The sequence below is a fragment of the Homalodisca vitripennis genome, unplaced genomic scaffold (genome assembly GCF_021130785.1).
Source record: "Homalodisca vitripennis isolate AUS2020 unplaced genomic scaffold, UT_GWSS_2.1 ScUCBcl_1351;HRSCAF=4864, whole genome shotgun sequence".
Lineage (NCBI taxonomy): Eukaryota > Metazoa > Arthropoda > Insecta > Hemiptera > Cicadellidae > Homalodisca > Homalodisca vitripennis.
The window spans coordinates 1-21,368 of NW_025777462.1; the positions used below are offsets into that span (position 1 = coordinate 1).

General features: G+C 36.9%; 1 pseudogene; it reads left to right on the forward strand.

Annotated features, from left to right (window-relative positions):
* The first annotated feature begins 738 nt into the window (after nucleotides 1-738).
* The window catches only part of LOC124371385, a 52,171-nt pseudogene continuing 31,541 nt past the window's right edge, over nucleotides 739-21,368 (forward strand).

The window sequence follows — 21,368 nt, forward strand, 5'->3', positions numbered from 1 at the left end:
TTCAATTATTTTTTGTATATTGGCCTTATCCGTCACATATGTGTTTAAATTAAGCCAACTTCAATCATTATAGATCGGAAGACCGAATATAACCTGTCCAAACGACTTTTTATTTACGTTAAACTAGTATATAATAGGGCAATAGCCTTTATTTTAATTTCCAATAAAACAATTGAATCGCTAAAAAGTCCAACTTCGAGCTCCCGGACCGGGAGTCGAACCCGGAATCTTCCTCAACTTGCCGGGTGAAATATGTGGTTAAACCAATTACAATCCAACAGAAGCGCTTACTTTTTCTGATTCAATTATATTTTTGTATTTGGCCTTATCCGTCAAAAAAACAAATGGGGGTTTTTTAATATAATATATATATACACATAATGTGGTTTTACAACACTAAGCCAACTAACATATTGATCGGAAGAACCAAATGACCTGTCCAAATCGCACGGACTTTTTATTTTACGTTAAATAGCATATAATAATGTGCTCTCATATAATTTGTTTAATTTTAATTAAAACACCCCCCCACCCCCTTTTAAAAAAGACATCCTTGTAATTTTTACAAGAACAAGTAATTCTAAAGGCTTCTCATCAAGTTATTTATAAGTTTCCATCAATTTTAACATCTTTCAATTCTAGAAATCTCGCTGTACCGAGAAAACCGCCTGGAAGAATAAAATAATTAGAAATCATCCAATACTAAAAATATGTATTTAAGTTAAACCTCACAATCAGTTATTAGGTACAGGAACGGTGTCCATCATAGTATCAGATATCAACGATATGCCGCCTGCCTTCACCAAAGATGAGTGGGTAACGGAGGTCAGCGAATCAGAAGACGGCAGGATACCAGACCACGCCATCCTGACCGTTAATGTTTATCGATTAAGATGAGACCAACGACTTCTATTACAAGGTTTCGTCAATAACAACGTTTTAATGTATTGATCTAACGCCAAAGTGTACAAAGAATACTTGTGTAGGTTTCCAGACCACTAAGTATACAAATATGATTACGTTATAATGGTATTTTATGTTAAATATTCCCTAAAATATCTTACTTTTAGAACAGTTGGTTTTTATATGGCGTATTGAAAACACTTATGAAAATAAAACATACGTTCCTACCGCTAATGTTAGATGACCTCAGGTGGTTGAAGGCAGGTGTCTGGGCACAGACAAGTTCATGATGGTGCGCAATCCTGATGGTACAGGTTCTCTCAGGGTTACCAACCCCCTGGATTACGAGGACCCGTTGCAGAGTTTCGGGCTTCCGGATTCAAATACAGGTGAATGACCAGGTGAATTGCCTCTCTGACTTTCATCGTGTTTCCACATCACTGTTTTGTACTGTAAGGTATTTGATAATGTCTGAATTATTAGTTAAACATTACCTAGTAATTTGTTTTATCCATACTAAAAACATATTTGTGGTTTGAATAAAGTATAATGCCGTTTAAAAATTACCTACGCAGTTTTCAGTAAAGAGGTTTGCATTATAAGCAATTAATCTAGGTTTTTTGTATAACATATATTTCTAATGTTATTTTAAAAACGTAGTTGATATATGATAACAATTGGATTTCTTATGTCCATACTAAGTAAAACCTATTATGCCAAATTTAAATATGTATAAGTTAACCATAATATTGGAGAAGTAAATTAGTAAATACAAATATGGTCTATAACATTTATTTTCTACCCTTATAAGTTAATTACAATTGCGACATTTATTTGTATACATAGACAACAATGACAATCTAATTTATTGCTCATAACTGGAAAACTTATCCGTTACCTATAGCATATTATTAAATATTATACACTTTATGGCTAGTATAATGACTAATATGAAGTTCATTGAGAAACATTAACTGGTCTAGGGACCGAACAGTACGGAAGATAAGAACCACGTGGCGAGCTCCTGGGTGGTTGTGAGGCTCCGTGACATTAACGATAACAGTCCACGTTTCGACAAGACGAGCTCGACTGTGTCGCTTCAGGAGGACGGGGAGGTGGGCACACCTGGTGGATACCTTCCTTGCTTGAGACCCGGACCAAGGAGGGCAGGGGAGAGTGACCTAACAGAATTCATCGCGAGAGCGATAGGAGGCGACACTTCCACGTCAGGGAGGACGGCAGAATCACTGTGCAGAGACCGCTTGACAGGGAGAGAAGTGCTATTCATAAGGTAAATACTGTGTTGTTTCTACTAAAATATCTTATTATTACAGCTAAAGTGAAAGATAGTGTGAAACGCAGACATGACAAAGAATGGTTATAACTAAACTTTTGACGTTCACGAGGGGTAAATTTCCTGACGACAGAAATGGTAAACACACGGTGGCTTGAAAGCGGTTTAGGGTTATAATAGGAATCTTTGATATCATAAGGAATTGAGTGGAGATTAGCATAATAAATGCAAGGGAACTGCATAATTTTTTTAGCAGAAGAGAGAGTGTTTGAGGTTTCAATTTTGAAACTCATAATCTTCTATAGGCGTGGGCCGAGAGTGTTCAAGCTTTTTATTTACCTGTGATAAAGCTTATCCAACAAATGTGCAGAAAGTACAGCTTTATTTGCAATAATTTTGCACTGCAAGTACTTTAAGACTAGAGGTATCTTTACCTTGAACGAATTAAAAAAAACAAGCATTGGCTTGACAGTTCCATCACAGATAGTATGGTGGTCTAGTATGTGATTCATAATGCAGGATAGTGAAGAGTCTAGATATAAGATACATTTCATGCAATGAGTTATACACTATTAAGTAAGCGGGCGCAGTTTTGTTTATATATCTCAGTAAATTAAGAAGCTGCTCTTTTAAGAAAGTCTAAACATACTGCCCTTATCAGGTGGATACTGCAATAAATTTGTGACAATGGTTAAACTAGAGTTCCGGTGGATACTCTAAACGTTTTTATGAACGATACACAGTGTATTGGACGTCCTTCAATGTAATATTAGATGTAATTTCCGAAGTTTAATATTACAACAGAATATAACAGTCAGCTCATGCTGATTCATGAAGTTTTCTTAGCATTATCTTTATGAACACTTTCATTCCTCTCAATCCTTGGACGTATAAATCATTCGTATGGTCATGTCCTAAGAGAGAACTGCTCCATTTTCGTCACATTAATTGATAAACGCCAAAAAATAGTCTCTAATTATCTACATCTTTTGGAAATTTTCGCATCGTAAGTCATAATTGTTTGAAGTGGAACTTGAGAGAGTTGCGGGTGCGAGACTTCAATCTTTGACACAACCTAGCTGCCCTTAGTAAGTCACCCCTAAATGCCGTCAGTTGACTTGTGGCAAGTCACAAATTTAAAATAACGTAGCATGGTCGCCAGTATTTAAGAACAGTAAAATACAAAACAATAAAACACAATGAAGCAAAATAATAAGGCGATTTATAACTCTGGCCAGTATACATGCAATAAGCAAAGGTAATACCTAAAAAATTATTAAATTCAACATACGCTAAAGATATAAGTTTGTCTAGTGCTGAGGTGTGAACGAAAAAATCTAATAATATTTCATTATTAAGGTTATAAAAAATTATAAAATCATATTGCCAAGCCATTCGTTTTAATTAGAATTTCTTTTTATTTATACTATTAGTCTCGTTTGGGTGATTGTTCTACAAAAATATATTTCTTTATTAACATATGTATAGTAAACCAACTGGGTCAGACTACAGAAGCAGTTAAATGTTTACAGTTATTTTTAGAAATAACTACTTAACTTTGATTATAGCAGCACCCTATTTAACCTGTCATGTTAGGAACTAAACTTTCTCAAATATATGAACAGTTATTTTTACATCAAGATATTTTGCCGCTTGTGGTTGATGAGAAACTAAACTCCAAAGGTCAACTTGTAATCAGCTTCTGCATCGGTAAGCTTTCTGCTCTTGTGAGCTTATGGAGGCTTTCCCTTGTCTGTCATACATGTTACTGTGACGGGCTTAAACAGTACAAACAGACCGGTACCTTATCGGAACTTTAATTCCACAACAGCTCTCTCAAAGCTTTGTGTGATGTTCAATATGTATAGGTAGTGTTCGATAAATATTTATAGATGCAGTATTTATAGGTATATAAAAGGAGTATATCTTTTACTATACTATGAACAAAAGCTTTCTAGCCAGTTATGTGTGGAATATTTGTAAATTATATACAGAAATAAAAACTTTATTAATAAAAGGGAAGGAGAATTATCTTATTCCCGGTTATACCCGTCTGGTTAAATTGATTTTCAAATTATTGGTATGCAATTTCAATATTTCTTAAATGAAAAAATAGTCCTTTTGAAGGAATTTAGAACTAAACGGCTGAAACAATTCTGTTGTTCATTTTGATTGTCCTTGGATCATATGAGCATTATAATGTTTACTCATAATGTTTACAAAAAAATCAAATTTATGATTGGTCAATGCTTACTAATAATGTATAATTTGGCAATATACCGTTTGGGAACTGAACCTCCAGGCTAGTTAATAAATTATTTTTATTTTCGTGCAATCAATGTTACTGACTTCGCGCTGTGCAACTTTAAAAAAATATCGATTTAAATTTTACATACTCCGTTATTACATAATACGAAGGTTTAATTTTATAAAACCCATTTTTAAATGCTAAGAAAAATTTTAGTAGAATACAATTTATATTTATATATTTTATGATACCTTAGTTATTGTACCTGTAAATAATGTTTCTGCTATTATCATACAAAATGTAAAATAATCATACTGGAATGTCAAAAATTGAGATGAAATCAACATATCGGTTTTATGATATATACAGAAAAAAATTTTAGGAGGCAACAAATTATATACTATAAACGTTACATTCTAGTGTTATGCCTCTGTCTGAAAATCATGAAAATCAATACAACCGATACTTAAATACTTTATAAATTAGCCTCAAATTTTACTATTGGAGTGGCCACTGCTATTTTAAAATTCAATAGGTATGGATTTATAAAACATATACTTTTTTTCAGATTCTTATAACGGCTTCGGATGATGGAGACCCACCGCGGACGGCGACAGCCACTCTGACCGTGAACGTTCTGGACGTAAATGACAATGCTCCCCGTCTGCTCGTAGGAATATCGTCCCATCCCTGCTGGAGAACACAGCGCCTCGCACACTGTTGGAGTTATTCGCACAAGATATGGATGACCATGCCAAAGGGAACGGACCTCCCTATACATTTCACTTGGACCCTGCCGCTAACCATTCCCTGAACCGGCTCTTCTCTGTCGATACTAAGCCGAGTTAGTCATGAAATTGGCTTTTATGAGTGAATTAATATTACATATAGTGCATGATATACACCATTTACATAAATTGTATCAATTATACGTTACACAATTTTTGTTAGATGAAAAATAACCCTATACTCATTAACTTGTAATAGCTGTATATTTATGTTCTAGAACCCAGGTTTTTAAAGGTTATTATATACGTTATAAAGTTAACCTTTTGAACAATTTGGTAACAAATATTACTTTCACTACCTTTCAAAGTTTGTTTGTTAAAGGCATTAACAGTTAAAGGCATTCTTACATACATTCTACGTTTATTAATTTGCTTGTCGTTTTTTATTCGAAGACAGAAATTTTATTCAAGATAGTTTTCTAATAATAGAGGACCACGTGCATGCTGATATACCTATATAAAATAATTACATGAAAGTATTTGCAAAATTATTATTTTAAATTATTATAATTTATGTATTCAGTCTTCCACAAATTTCAGGAGGAGACAATGGCCATGGCGTGGCAATTGTATCATCTCTTGTCAGTTTTGATCGTGAACGCCACAAAGAGTACCATTTACCCATCACCATACAGGACTCCGGAGATCCGTTAATGATAGGCAACATCTACTCTCACTGTAGTCATTGGTGATGTGAATGACAACAGAATGGCTGCCGGGGCACAGACATTCTTGTATATAAGTTAAAGGTGAGTAGGCCATTATGCATTATTGTATATCAATTATATGATTTCTTAATATTGAGAATTAGACCTTTGCCATTTGGGCATTAAGCTTATATGATTGCCCTCTCAGATCTCCGGATCACTATGGCTGTTCTCTTCGTCAGGTTTACCGATTGAACACTACGTCCTGGCCCTCAGCTAATTTAGTTACAACTTGAGGCCCTCGCTGATTTACATTTCAGTTTGTAAGGCTACTACTTGCAGCCTACCGTAATGAGACGAAAGTCGCTCATAAATGGCTTTTTTTGTGATTATCACTGTAGCCGTAGCTGCTATAGCGTATGTAATAATTTAGTTTAAATATTTTAGTGCAGTTAGTGGAGACGTAATCTCAAACTAATGGAATGAGTTTGTACTCTGTTAGTACTAAAAGACCCTACTGAGTTTTATTCTGAAAAAAATTTACGCTAAAAACAAATCGGCCTGTAACTTAAAATTTCATCCAAATAAAAAAATCATTAAATACCAATTAATAACGTTTTAATATTGAATCTGAACAAGTTTATTATTATTAGAAAATTTAATTTCTATTTACAGTTACTTAAAGATCCAATGGTAAAATAATGACTATTTAATCTAAGTTAATGGGACGTTACGTGGTTACAAATTGCCTCACAGAATCACAGCCAGACACCACCATGGTCTGGAGGGCTAACAGAACCACACATCTGAGAAAGTCAAGCTTCATGAGCGACAAGGTTCAGCCGAATTATCGGCCTCTGAGTCGATTAATAACCATCGTTGTTTTAGCTCTGAAATTTTGTAGCATTAGTTTTGGTTCAAACATTTTTAATCTATGAAAATATTGCACTAAAATCTAAAAATCTTGGTTGTACTATGCTGTAAGAGTAATTATTAGTATGTGTATCAAATTAAATCCTACTGATGGTCAGTGTATGTTTACGAACACATGAATAATAAATTAAACATGACCGATAATTATTTTCTAAATAAACTGAATTTAAGGGAAGCAGAGAAGACATGGAAGTGGGCCGAGTGTACGTAGAGGATAAGGACGATTGGGACCTGCCGGACAAGAGTTTCTACTGGGAGTCGAGTCCGTCTCCACAGTTTCACTTTGGACCAGGAGACTGGGACCCTCAGGATATTCCGGTGATACGGCGGAGGGGATTACCGGCTGAGGGTCAGGGTGCGGGACTCCAGACACTCCCTGGACACAGTCGTTTCCTCAGTAACTGTCATGGTGAGACAGATTACAATGGCAGACTGGTACCATTCAGAGGTCGTCACCTTCCAGGGAGTCACGTACCGAGATTTCATTGTGGTGAGGCGATACATTATTATTTGTAGTAAATAAATATAATAACTGTAATGTACATAAATATTTAGAACAACAATCTTTACAGTACAATACTTATTATAATTAATGAAGTTCCTTATTGAAAAATAAAACTTATGGGTAGAATAGTACTAATCATTTTATTATTCAAATACTGTGTTAATCTCCTACAGTTACAGCCAATCAAGCTTAGTCTTCAAAGGGATAAAGTAATGTTGAACCCGTACGTAAAGTATTAAACGGACTAATATGTGCCATCGTTTTATCTAAAAAGAAGAGAGCTTTATGAATTATGGATTGAAATTAATCCTCTTCTTTAGTTGTCAATAATAGCTATATCTTAAGGTGGAATAAAATGTCAAAAAATACATATAATAAATGTATGATCATTTAGCGCTGTTCCTGTTAAATTACTTATGCATGTATATCACGTCAAGACTAATCCAACTACGTTACTGCAGGAATAAGGATAAATAATACGTACTGCACACAAGACGTATTAGGTATGGAGACTGTAGGAAAATCATTGTAAACTGCCCTATACTGTCATATAAAACAAAAATTAATGTGATGCAATGATTCCGAGGAGGGATAACAAGCAGATGCATTAGGCCTTACGTTTATATTTTTGGTCTAAAAATCATATTTGGATTATTCCATTCACAGACGTCTAAAAGGTGTCACTGGAGGTAAAGGATAATAGGATTTACCGAATAAAGCTTGTGTATTATATGGGACATGGTAAACCAATCTCAGCCTTTAAGGGCTTTTAGGACTCTTACATGTTCACAGTTTCTTGATAATCCTTTTATTTTTTTACATATAACACCTCGCCTCTCTATATAGGCTTGGACTTAATGATTAATTGCGACAAAACACGCTTATATAATATTTAATAGTTAATGTTTCGTTACTTTTTAATGTTTTAAATGTTTTAAAATTCTAAAATTTTCAATTTCGCATGTAAGTTGTTAATATATTATATTGATACATATAGATGAGGGTAACAAGGCAAACTCAGCTGTGCCATCGGAAATCACGTATTATTTATTTTTAAACCAAAAATCTACGATAAAACGCCGAACCTTATATAAGAATTAGTCTAACCTTTGATCGTCTCACCATGAACACTGATAGATATGTGCCTCATTTTATGCCTATTTTAGTTTAAAAAAAATATCGCAGTGGACCATTATATTACATCATTAGTGCTTTTTACAAAGTACTTTACGGACTTGTATTAAAAAAATTGCTTGCAAAAATTTAAGGTAACAGATTTAGGAGTATAAGAATAATTTAAGTATCTCAAAAAGCATTCTTACTAAACTATAATCCAATATTTTTACGAAATTATCAATTGTATAACAAACCAAAACCAGTAGACTATTTCGTTACAAGAGAATCAACAAAACTACCATTTTAAATAAACTATAATTATTAATATTTGAAATAATATACAAACATGCACATAAACGTTTATTCTTTAAAATAATTCAGCCATAGAAGGATGAACGCGGTTTGAGGTTTAAAAATTCTATTTAACTTTTCCCGCTAATGATTACCATATAATTTAACTCAAAACCTGCAGTTATTTAAAAACTATAAAATACGTTCAACTAGGAAACTCGGCAATTATAAGCTTTGTTAGCAATAAAAATAAGAGTAAAATTATAAAGAATAAATCTTTTTATATAATTAGGAAGTTTATTTTAAATTATTTTTACTTCAAATAAGTTTTAAACAGATTTTCAAGCATGCAAGAAACGTAAACATGTTACTTGTTTATATTACAACTAGATTTATCATCTGTAAATAAAAAGTTTTATTATATTAAAAAGTCTGTTACATTTTGTTGCAAATGATCAATAAAAATTAACTATAAATCACCAGTAATATATTCAACAACAATATAATATTCGCGGTTAATATAGTTACATTGGAAACTTTTAATTAATTATTTAAATCTCAATCCTTTGGTTTGGAGGGTATTTCTTTTAGGATTCGAGAGCTTAATTACAAGGATAAGTGGCGTGATTGTATAAGTGTGTGAGAGGTTCCAAACCCCATAATAAACCGATAAAATGTTGGTTAAATTAAGTTTATATTCTTTTTATCATTTATTAATCACCACATTATCACATTATCATTTCTCAGGTTGTGATATGGTTGCCATCTTATTGTCAAACACTTGCTTTGTTGTAGCTATGATGTATTTGTTTTTTCTTATATTACGAGTATACATAAGTTGTATTTCATGTTGTTATTACATTGTTTTTTCCATTCGAAAGATTTTACGTACGGTACTTATTATGTTGATGAGTGCATATTCATGCTGCTGATCGCCGTCTCGATCTCCAAACACAGGCTACGCCCAATGTGGAAATCATTTTCCTGTTCGTGCATGTAGGTTTGAGATCTTTGTATCTATGCGGAAATAAATTATAACGTTTAATCGGGTCAGGGATAGTTTATAAAAATATATAACCCTAAGACACCGGATAGAACAGTCGAGAGGGGTAAAATCCAGGGTTTCGAAAGGGAGAGGTAGTTTCCAAGTTCAGCTCAGAAACCGAATTAATGTGAAACCAAAAGCCGAAGCAAATACAGCACCGATGATCAACGGATCAACATGCTTTCATCATCGCAGACTCGGAAACGAAAGGGAATAAAGGGAAGGCGTCAGCATTTGCTTTAGGATGACTGTTCCACTACTCTAAAACGTCCCCCTAATACGACAGTTGTTAGTTCAACTGAAGCTCTAAAAAAACGAGGAACGCTGGAGCCAACTTACGACAAAGCGACCCAGCGGCCAAAAAAGAGAAATTATAACTAAATAAATCTAAATGCGAACACTAGTTCGCTCGAAATCACACATAGCTAGCTCGACTAGAGCTCGAAACTAAGGAAACGCTGGTGCCAACGTACGTCAAGCGACCCAACGGCCCTCGAAAAGAATCGATGAACTGAATAAAAACTAAATGTAAAACACTAGTTCACTCAAAATTCGCGCCTAGATCGACTCGAGCTCGAAACTAAGGAACGCTGGTGCCAACGTACGTCAAGCGACCCAGCGGCCTCGAAAAGAATCGATGAACTAAATAAAACTAAATTAAATTACGCCTAGCCCGAAGCTCAGGAACGCTGGTGCCAACGTACGTCAAGCGACCCAGTGGCCTTGAAAAGAAACGATAAACTAAATTAAACTACGTTCAATCCTAGTCCAAAATTCAGGAACGCTGGTGCCAACGTACGTACGTCAAGCGACCCAGCGACCTCGAAAAGAAACGATAATTAAGTAAAACTAAATTAAAATTACGCCTAGCCCCTAAGTTCAGGAACACTGGTGCCAACGTACGTCAAGCGACCCAGCGGCCTCGAAAAGAAACGATAAATTGAGTAAAACTAAATTAAATTACGCCTAGCCCGAAGTTCAGGAACACTGGTGCCAACGTACGTCAAGCAAACCAGTGGCCTCGAAAAGAAACGATAAACTAAATTAAACTCTTCTTTACTAGTAATAGAATCTAATCCTAGTTCGTACTGATCTATTTTCTTGCTACACTTTATATCTATAATTATATTCTGTTAGCAGCTTAAGTACGTAATGTCATGTACTTATCCTATCGTTAGTGACTAGGCAAGTTCAGGTAAAAAGCGTGTTTTGGCAGGTAAATAAGTACCTACTTACTTGCACCTTATCGTGGCGTGTGTGGGGGCAGCGACTCCGACTCGACGACTTCGACTGCAATCACCGACCGAAAGACAGCGACCGAGAGACAGCGACCGAGAGACAGCGATCGAGAGACAGCGACCGAGAGAGCGAGCCAGCCAGGCACAGCGTACTTACGTACTGTAGTACATGAGTTGTCCGCTGTAAGGCGCTTCAGCCCTTGAAGCGAACTCAGGCGGATGTATCCTGAAACTCCGCCTTACCGGTCGAGTCGGACCCCGCCAGCTGACGTCTCCCCGCGATGGTGTTGAGGTATTGGAGTATAATTGTAGGTGGAAGAAATGAAAATCATAACATGTCATTAAACTAAAAACATATTTTCCTCTCAAAAAAATAAAAAAGCCTTATTTAAACCCCCTGTAAAAATGACGTGATACATCCCCCACCCACTTCGGGGAAACAAAATGAGAAAAAAGTTAAACTTTCGATTTCTATCAGTTGGATCCCGTATACTTTTTCACGTCTTTTACGTGGGCCGTTTGAGTTTTGTTTGTCGAACGGTCTTTCAAACTCGACGATATTTGGGCCTTTAAACCTAATTACTTCGAAAGGGCCTACAAAACGGGGCGCTAGCTTCGATGCATACGCGTCAGGAGCTGAAGATAGGGTGTGATGTCTTTTCCAGACCAACTGTCCAACACGGAGATTATGATCTCGTCGCCTGAGGTCATAATATCGTGACTGCCTCTGGAAGGCACGGGCTAAATTGCGATGACAGCTTTGATAAATCCTTTTAAATTCTTCCATTCGTTGTTCGTGTCGTTCTTCTCGTGTAGTCGTTTCCTGGTCGACGGAGTACTCAAATGCAGGTCCACATATTGCTTTAGGCAGTCTCAGCTCGCGTCCAAAGTTAAGCATGGCTGGCGTGAATTTTGTCGATTCATGGTTCGCTGTATTTAAAGCATACCTAAACTCACTTAGTTTAGCATCCCACGATCGGTGGTCTTCACCAACGAATTGCGATATCAAGGTTTTGATGACGCGGGTAGAACGTTCTAACTGGATTGCTCTGAGGACTATAAGGGGCCGTCAGTTGACAGTCGACGTTCCAGTCCCTACAAAGATCCCGAAAAAATTTTCGAAACAAATTGTGACCCATTATCGGTTATTAAAACGCTGGGTGCACCGTATCTGAACAAAATCATCTCTTTGAAATTCTTTACCACATTAGCTGCCGTGGCCGATCTAAGTGGACTAAATTCTAACCACTTGCTGTAGTAATCTTGACATACTAATATAAACCGATTTCCTTTCTTCGATCGTGGTAAGGGGCCCACTATATCTGCGGTAAACCGTGTACCACGGACCTTGTGGCTTACGAAAATACATCTTCCCGGCGGGCTTCGTTTGTTCAACCTTATATCGTTGACATATCAGACATTTTTTTACGTATGCCTTTACATCACGAAACCAACCTGGCCAGTAATAACATTGGGAGAGCTTTAAGGCGGTTTTTCTAACACCTAAATGACCTGCAGTTTCTTTATCGTGATTTTCTTGCAGTACTTTCGGGCGGTCTTCTTCGCGAACACACATTTTCCAGTGGGCTTGTCTGCGTCCGTTATTTCCTTTTACTACTATTCGACGATAGAGGTTCCCATCTTTTATAATTAGATTTGAGTCACCCTTTGTGGTCATCTTGTATAGCCTTTTATACCATAGGTTCCTATCAACTATCCCTACATCATTGGATTCATCCGTAATTTCTTCCTGACGTGGTCTTCTGTTTACCTGCCTTCTTTTCTGAGCTGAACAATTTTCAGCCGTAAAGGATCCTATATGTTCAATTGGTTGCTCATGGACCGGGTTCCGAGACAGAGCGTCAGCCACTTTGTTTAGGGCTCCTTTTCGGTATCGTATCTCCATATCGTGTTGCTGGAGTTCCAACACCCTGCGGGCCAGCCGACCAGAAGGAGTCTCTAACTTTTGTAACCATCTCAAAGCCTGATGGTCCGATTCTGCGAAAAAGTGATATCCCTCTAGGTATGGGCGAAATTTTTTTACGGCCCAGACTAGCGCTAAACATTCTTTTTCTGTGACTGAGAATTTGCGTTCATGTCCCGTCAACAATCTGCTACTGTACGCAATCACAACTTCTTTTCCGTTCTGTGTTTGTGTTAACGATGCTCCAAGGCCATCGCCCGAGGCGTCCACTCTTAAAACAAACGTTTGTCCAAAATCAGGACAGGCTAGGATAGGCGTAGTCGTTAATTTTTCCTTAAGAGTCTTGAATGAACTCTCCTGTTCTTCCGTCCATTGCCATCTAGTCTTTCTTCAACAGTCTCGTGAGGGGGGTGGTCAGAGATGCGAAGTTGGGGACGAACCTCCGATACCACGAGGCCATACCAAGGAAGCCTCTTAGAGTTTTCAAATTGGACGGCCTAGGAAATTCTACAATGGCTCGAACTTTCTCTGGATCTGTCTTAATGCACCCTGTCGTTCACAACGTGACCCAAATACTTCAGTTCAGTTTTGCAGAAGTGACATTTGGCAGGGTTAAGTTTCAGACCTGCTCTTCTTAGTCGTTGAAAAACCTCTTGAAGAAGCTCTAGATGAGCCTCAAAGTTAGGGCTCACGATAACCAGGTCATCCAGATAGGCAAACACTTTAGGTTCCAATTCTGGTCCTATAACGGTGTCCAAGAGGCGCTGGAAGGTAGCCCCAGCCGAATGCAAACCAAATGGCATGACGCGAAATTGGAACAATCCTTTTCCAGGTACAGTGAATGCTGTCAGCGGCCGACTTTCCTCTGATAAAGGGACCTGCCAATATCCATCTTTGAGGTCGATGGTCGAAATATAGCGGGCTTCCTTGAGTTTTTTCTAGAATGGGGTTGATTTGTGGCAAGGGGTAAGCATCCTTCACCGTGACTGCATTTAGACGCCGAAAATCGATACATACTCTGTATGCACCAGATGGTTTTTTGGTAAGTACAATCGGTGAGCTCCACGGGCTCGAAGACGGTTCGATCACTTCAGCTTCGATCATACGCTCTAACTCTTTTTCTAGTACAGCCTGCATTGCCGGATTTCTCGTATAGTACCTTTGTTAATAGGTGTATTATCGATCAGGCGAATCTTGTGTTCAACTAGTGCTGTTTTACCCGTAACATCATCGAATTTAGGCAACTCCTCTGTTAGAAATTTTTCTAAGACCTCTTGTTCATCTTCTGATAGCTGATTCAATCCGCTAACATCCCCTACATCACTCCTCTTTAAGAAGATATTACGTTCATGTCGCGTCTGGGAAGGGAAATCATATGTCAGCAACCCCAACGATTCAATCGAATCGACACCAACTATCAGGTCCGAAGTAAGTGACGGCACGCAAAGTGCTTCGAACGTATGCGTTCGTATCTCTATAGGAGATCAAGCCTTCGAACGTATAATATTCTTCTAACGATGTCTGTGAGCCATCAGCCATCCGGATTTTCATCGGGCGTTTAAATGGTACATTTCCGTTTCTTCTCAAATGCTCAGCTAGTCTCTTTCCCACAATTGAAATCGTTGCTCTAGTATCTATTAGAGCAGAAAATATGCTACCGTAGATTTCTATTTCGATGTGTGGTCTGCTGTCCATATTTCTGCTGCTCTGTACTGATCCAGAAAAATTCGCTATTGTGCGAAGCCAACTCTGCCAGTCTTCTGGGGTCGTTCTTAATTTCTTCGGTTGGGACTCAGGTGACCCCTTCTCGGCTGAGTCCACCGACCGTTTCCCGTCTGGCAATTGCAAGCGGTAGTTGCTATACCTTGTCGCTTACAATAAAAACACCTCAAGGTCTTGGGCCTCTGGCATTCTCGAAAAAAATGCCCCCTTTTTTCGCAGTTCCAACATATGGTGTCGTCGCGTATACGCCTCACCGTGTTAACTGGGGTTTGGAACCTCACGTTAAGCTCACGTTTATCTTTTTGAACGTTAGGTTTGACAATTTTGGTTTCTGTCGTCCGTCTTTGCGTGTGGTTCGCCTCGCCATGAATGGTGCAACTCATTTCATTTCCTACTTGAGCGGGTTTTGTCTTTGTAACGCCTTTATTGCTAACCGCAGACGCTTCGTGAGATTTATCACACTTCTTCTTTGCATAGTATGCCGTCTCTGGCACTAGGGCGAGTGATGGCAGTGGAGGAGGCCGGTAAGTGTTTCGGGCCCTCAAATATTCTTCATACTGCTCAGCCTGGTGAAATCATATCCGATATGGTCCTACATTCTTGTCGTTTCATCGTAAGTTTATACTCGGGACGCATGTTTGAATATAAAATATTGAGTTTTTCGTCTAATGTTAACGAACCTCTTCTGCGCATTAATGTCATTAAAGCTACGACAAAGTCTTTAAATTGCTCCTCTTGACCTTGTGTACGCTTCCGGATCTCGTCGTCAAGATTTTGTTTGTATCCAGGAGGAAGAAAACTGTGTTTCAAAGTCCCTCCGAAAATCCACATAATTTGTTCCAAAAGTCCTTATTGTTCCTATACCACAGAAGTGCAGAGTTTTGGAAAATCTCTGGCAAGGCTGTAAGGATATCGTTTCGTTCAATGCCGTACGGCGTCGAGTAGCTCATCCAATCTCTCTAAGAACGAGATCGGTCCTTTCACTCCGTCAAAACGAAGATTCCATTTCCTTACTAGGTTGCATAAGTTAGGCGAGTCATTCTGCAGATCGAAACAACCTGGTCGTTTTTGTAGTCCGACCGGATTCGTTTGTTTGTAAGTCGGAAGTGAATAGTCCGGTAACATCGATTGGTGGCTATGTACATTTGTGTGCGGAGTTCCCATCGTGCCATTAGCTGAAGGCTGGGATTCTCTAGTGGTTTTTAACGATTAAAATCATTTCTCTTAGAGTTTTGCTGTCAGCGTTAGGAGGGAGTCCAAGAATTTCACGAAGAGCCATGCTTTCGTTTTGCTCGTTGCCGCTCAGTACCCTGTGGGTGTGAGATACGGAATTGCCTTCTAATACGCCCGCATAGTCCATCCAATTATTTTCGTTCTCGACCTCACGCTCTGAAGTCGTTAATTTATCCGACCGTAAATATGCTACGTATCGTTTCCTTAATTCGTCGACTTTTCCCTCACTATCAAGATTGTATTTTAATAATTCGTTACGTAGTTGCGTTTTGTCTAAGCGATAGACCCATCCAACATATGGGTCATTTTCCGTTGGGGATTAATCTTTTATTGTTTTCCGGTTGCCTAGTGGGGACATTAAGTGTGGCCGAAGGTCGAGTTTCTGTTGACAATGGTACAGGGGTATCTTTTATCACCCTTAATATCGTTAGCCTTATCTAAATCGACCCTTTGTTTGTTTGAGGTTGGCAAGATATAAAATACTCCCAACAGGCCCAGCGTAAAACTGCAAAGAACTTGCAACATATAACGTTTTCAAACATTTTTTAAACTAATTTCCTTAAATAATCAGAAAACTAAATTAAATTTTCAAATAATCTATCGTTTAATTTCGTCCAATTGTTCGGGCGCGCCAAATTTATAACGTTTAATCGGGTCAGGGATAGTTTATAAAAATATATAACCCTAAGACACTGGATAGAACAGTCGAGAGGGGGTAAAATCCAGGGTTCGAAAGGGAGAGGTAGTTTCCAAGTTCAGCTCAGAACCGAATTAATGTGAAACCAAAAGCCGAAGCAAATACAGCACCGATGATCAACGGCATCAACATGCTTTCATCATCGCAGACTCGGAAACGAAAGGGAATAAAGGGAAGGCGTCAGCATTTGCTTTAAGATGACTGTTTCCACTACCTAAACGTCCCCTAATACGACAGTTGTTAGTTCAACTGAAGCTCGAAAACGAGGAACGCTGGAGCCAACTTACGACAAGCGACCCAGCGGCCAAAAAAGAGAAATTATAACTAAATAAATCTAAATGCGAACACTAGTTCGCTCGAAATCACACATAGCTCGACTAGAGCTCGAAAACTAAGGAACGCTGGTGCCAACGTACGTCAAGCGACCCAACGGCCTCGAAAAGAATCGATGAACTGAATAAAAACTAAATGTAAACACTAGTTCACTCAAATTCGCGCCTAGCTCGACTCGAGCTCGAAACTAAGGAACGCTGGTGCCAAACGTACGTCAAGCGACCCAGCGGCCTCGAAAGGATCGATGAACTAAATAAAACTAAATTAAATTACGCCTAGCCTGAAGTTCAGGAACACTGGTGCCAACGTACGTCAAGCAACCCAGTGGCCTCGAAAAGAAACGATAAACTAAATTAAACTCTTCTTTACTAGTAATAGAATCTAATCCTATTCGTACTGATCTATTTTCTTGCTACACTTTATATCTATAATTATATTCTGTTAGCAGCTTAAGTACGTAATGTCATGTACTTATCCTATCGTTAGTGACTAGGCAAGTTCAGGTAAAAGCGTGTTTTGGCAGGTAAATAAGTACCTACTTACTTGCACCTTATCGTGGCGTGTGTGGGGGCAGCGACTCCGACTCGACGACTTCGACTGCAATCACCGACCGAAAGACAGCGACCGAGAGACAGCAACCGAGAGACAGCGACCGAGAGAGCGAGCCAGCCAGGCACAGCGTACTTACGTACTGTAGTACATGAGTTGTCCGCTGTAAGGCGCTTCAGCCCTTGAAAGCGAACTCCGGCGGATGTATCCTGAAACTCCGCCTTACCCGGTCGAGTCGGACCCCGCCAGCTGACGTCTCCCGCGATGGTGTTGAGGTATTGGAGTATAATTGTAGGTGGAAGAAATGAAAATCATAACATGTCATTAAACTAAAAACATATTTTCCTCTCAAAAAAATAAAAAAGCCTTATTTAAACCCCCTGTAAAAATGACATGTTACAAAATAAATATTTATTTATTCATTTATAATAATTTTAGTCAATTTACGGAAACTGTTAAATAAACTATAATACAGTATAACTAAAACGTAATAATTAATATTTAAAAGTAAATGCAACATGTTATTCTCAATAAAGACAATATCACATTTTTAAAATTAATAAGTTCATGTTGGACTAAAACCAAAATATCTGTTCACTTAAAAAATTCCAAGAATTATGAATTAATTCAATTTCAATTGAATTGGAAACAATTTATATAATATATTGTATAATTTGATTAAATATCTGTTAAATAATACATGGAAAAAATCTTGTTATTGATTTTCAGAAAGGAAATTCCACCGTAAGCAGGCTGGAAAACATTCAGAGAGGTAGTCGGACAGTTACTAGAGACAGATACAGATAACGTGTTAGTGTTCAGTGTACAGCCCAGCCCTGGGGACAGTAGCGGAGGCGGCAAGCTATACACCGGAGTCCGCTTCTGTGTCAAGGAGCACTCAGAATACTTTAAGCCTGTCAGACTACTCGGGGAAATGTTGTTAAACAGAAACACAGTGAGTCGTTTAAATTTAATTTTACATATCTTAAAGTTTGCATGTACTCTATATCTAACAAATATAAAATGTCATGCACATTCTAGTACTTTGGTTGTTTATGAGTTGAGAAATATGTGCGATTTCTTTTAATAAATAGGAAGAAATCACTATTTATAGTCACTATCAATTGAATTAATAGAATCATTATTAATTCATAGTTAATTATCTTAAAAATGTTAAGCAATTTCGTAACAAATAATTGGTGTGTTAAGTTTACATTGAAGAATACGTTCTTATATAAAAAAATCCAGCGACTCGTTCTTATATAATCTATATTAAAGTAACCGGATTTAAGTTAACTTTATATGAAAAAATAACTACAGAAATTGTCATGAAAGTTTTATAAATGAATCCCATATTACTAATAACAGGCGTTAGTTTATACTTTTACATTTATTGAAAACCTATTTTATTTATTTCATGATTTATTCATTTATAGCATATAAATGACACACTACAAACAATGTGTAAAATCATTTTCTAAAAATTTTATAACTTATTAAATACGTCTTCTTGAATCGCTAGTTTCAAAATTAAATTTTGTTTATATATTTTTATGTTATATAGAAACATGTTTAAGTTAATATATGTATAGTTTTATAAAATTTGGGGTTTTCAAATCCGACATTTATCTGAAGCAGTGTTACTCACATAAATGTGTTTTTTTGTATTATTTCCATATTAAAGATATTCTCCTGTTAAAACACATAAATTATCATTGCAGATAGAAAGCGCACTTTCTGCGAACATATTTTCTATCGGAGAGGAGCAATGTCAAGACGAGGAGCTGTGTGAAGGAGACAGTGGATGTAGGACAGGGAGGACTATCCTGCCAGCTCTGCACATAGTGAACGGTAACACCACCGTCCTGGCGGGTCCGAGGGTCGAGGAGACGGCTGAGTGTGTTTGTGACGCCAGGGACTTCAGTGTCCCGGAGAGCTGCAGTACCCACTCTTGTCTAAACGGCGGCACGTGCTACGACGACACGAGGCAAGGACCGAGGTAAGGCTCAAGCATGTGAATTATTGTGTTAAAATAATGAAATTTGTATCAAATACATTTTAAATTATAAATCGTGCTATAATAAATACGCTTAGAAAAAAATCGTATATTACTAAAATAAAACTTTTTCATTAATCTTATAAAACAAAGTTCGCCCCAGGCAACTACCGTGAGGAACACCTTTTTTCGCTGAGTTCTCCCCATTTAATACGACGAGAATCCCTATAGCGAATTGTCATCTAAATGATAAAATATAAGCTTTGCTAACAACAATTAAGTTAACTTACTGAATCAAAAGCTTGAAAAATCCAAACTAGCAACCAAGCTCTAATATCTTTAAAATGTTTTGTGGTAGTCAAAGCTTTGTTTACATAATTGAAATACATATAGATAAATAATTAAATATGTCATAGGATACATTTTTATATTAGAAAATTAGCTTTAAAAATGTTTTATAAACACTTGAAACACGTTTTACTTTTAACATTACTGTAACATATTTTTTTATCAAATATCTCAATTAATATTGAAAACTATACTGTTATATAACGACTACTATTACGTCATCTTTTAGCATCAGAAAGTATTAAAAGCAAGAATTATCCTTCTGGGAACGTCATAGTTTAAAGTATAGAAAGATAGCTCAAAGCAATACACAAAAATCAAGTAACGCAACACAGAATATTAATTAGAATATTTTACATGGTATAAGATAACGCCCAGAAGAATGCACTAAAAATATATTTAGGTGATTCTCATTCCCGGAGTATCAACATGATTATCTGATCGGTTGGCGAGGCGTGGTTACGATGTAGTATTGTGTGTTGATCTGATAGTGGGAGCAGAATTGTTACTTCTCATTAAATCATAGTTCACCTAGTTAGTTAATTATTTACTTATATAATGCTTATACATTTCGTATTCATCAAGTATCTTTATTTTGATGCAATTCCAACATAGGTGAACATTTTCAAAATTGACATTAGTAAAATGAAACTAATAAATGTATTGTATGGTACTCAATTAGTATATATTCAACAGACAGTAAAATTTGTATTTTTATTTTAGGTTTTGAGAAACTCTCTTTAAAACTTGGCTTAACAACCTGTCTATTATTGTCCAATGTAAACACTAAGGCTGTCAGTAAAATATACAAGTAAAAATTGAAAAGTATATAATACAGTGAAGTTAAGGACAAACTAATTTTTTTTAGTTTGTTAATAGGCTATAATTTACTGTTATCACGGCAAAAGTGCACTCGCAAAAAACATTGTAAATGATAATCACCAAAAGGTTCTGCTCTCTCAGTCGATATTTACCGGAAAGTAAGTTTGACAGCTCTCCTTTGAAGTTCAATGCTTTTTGACGTGATAGACTTTAAAATTAATAAGTTCATGTTGGACTAAAACCAAAATATCTGTTCACTTAAAAAATTCCAAGAATTATGAATTAATTCAATTTCAATTGAATTGGAAACAATTTATATAATATATTGTATAATTTGATTAAATATCTGTTAAATAATACATGGAAAAAATCTTGTTATTGATTTTCAGAAAGGAAATTCCACCGTAAGCAGGCTGGAAACATTCAGAGAGGTAGTCGGACAGTTACTAGAGACAGATACAGATAACGTGTTTAGTGTTCAGTGTACAGCCCAGCCCTGGGGACAGTAGCGGAGGCGGCAAGCTATACACCGGAGTCCGCTTCTGTGTCAAGGAGCACTCAGAATACTTTAAGCCTGTCAGACTACTAGGGGAAATGTTGTTTAAACAGAAACACAGTGAGTCGTTTAAATTTAATTTTACATATCTTAAAGTTTTGCATGTACTCTATATCTAACAAATATAAAATGTCATGCACATTCTAGTACTTTGGTTGTTTATGAGTTGAGAAATATGTG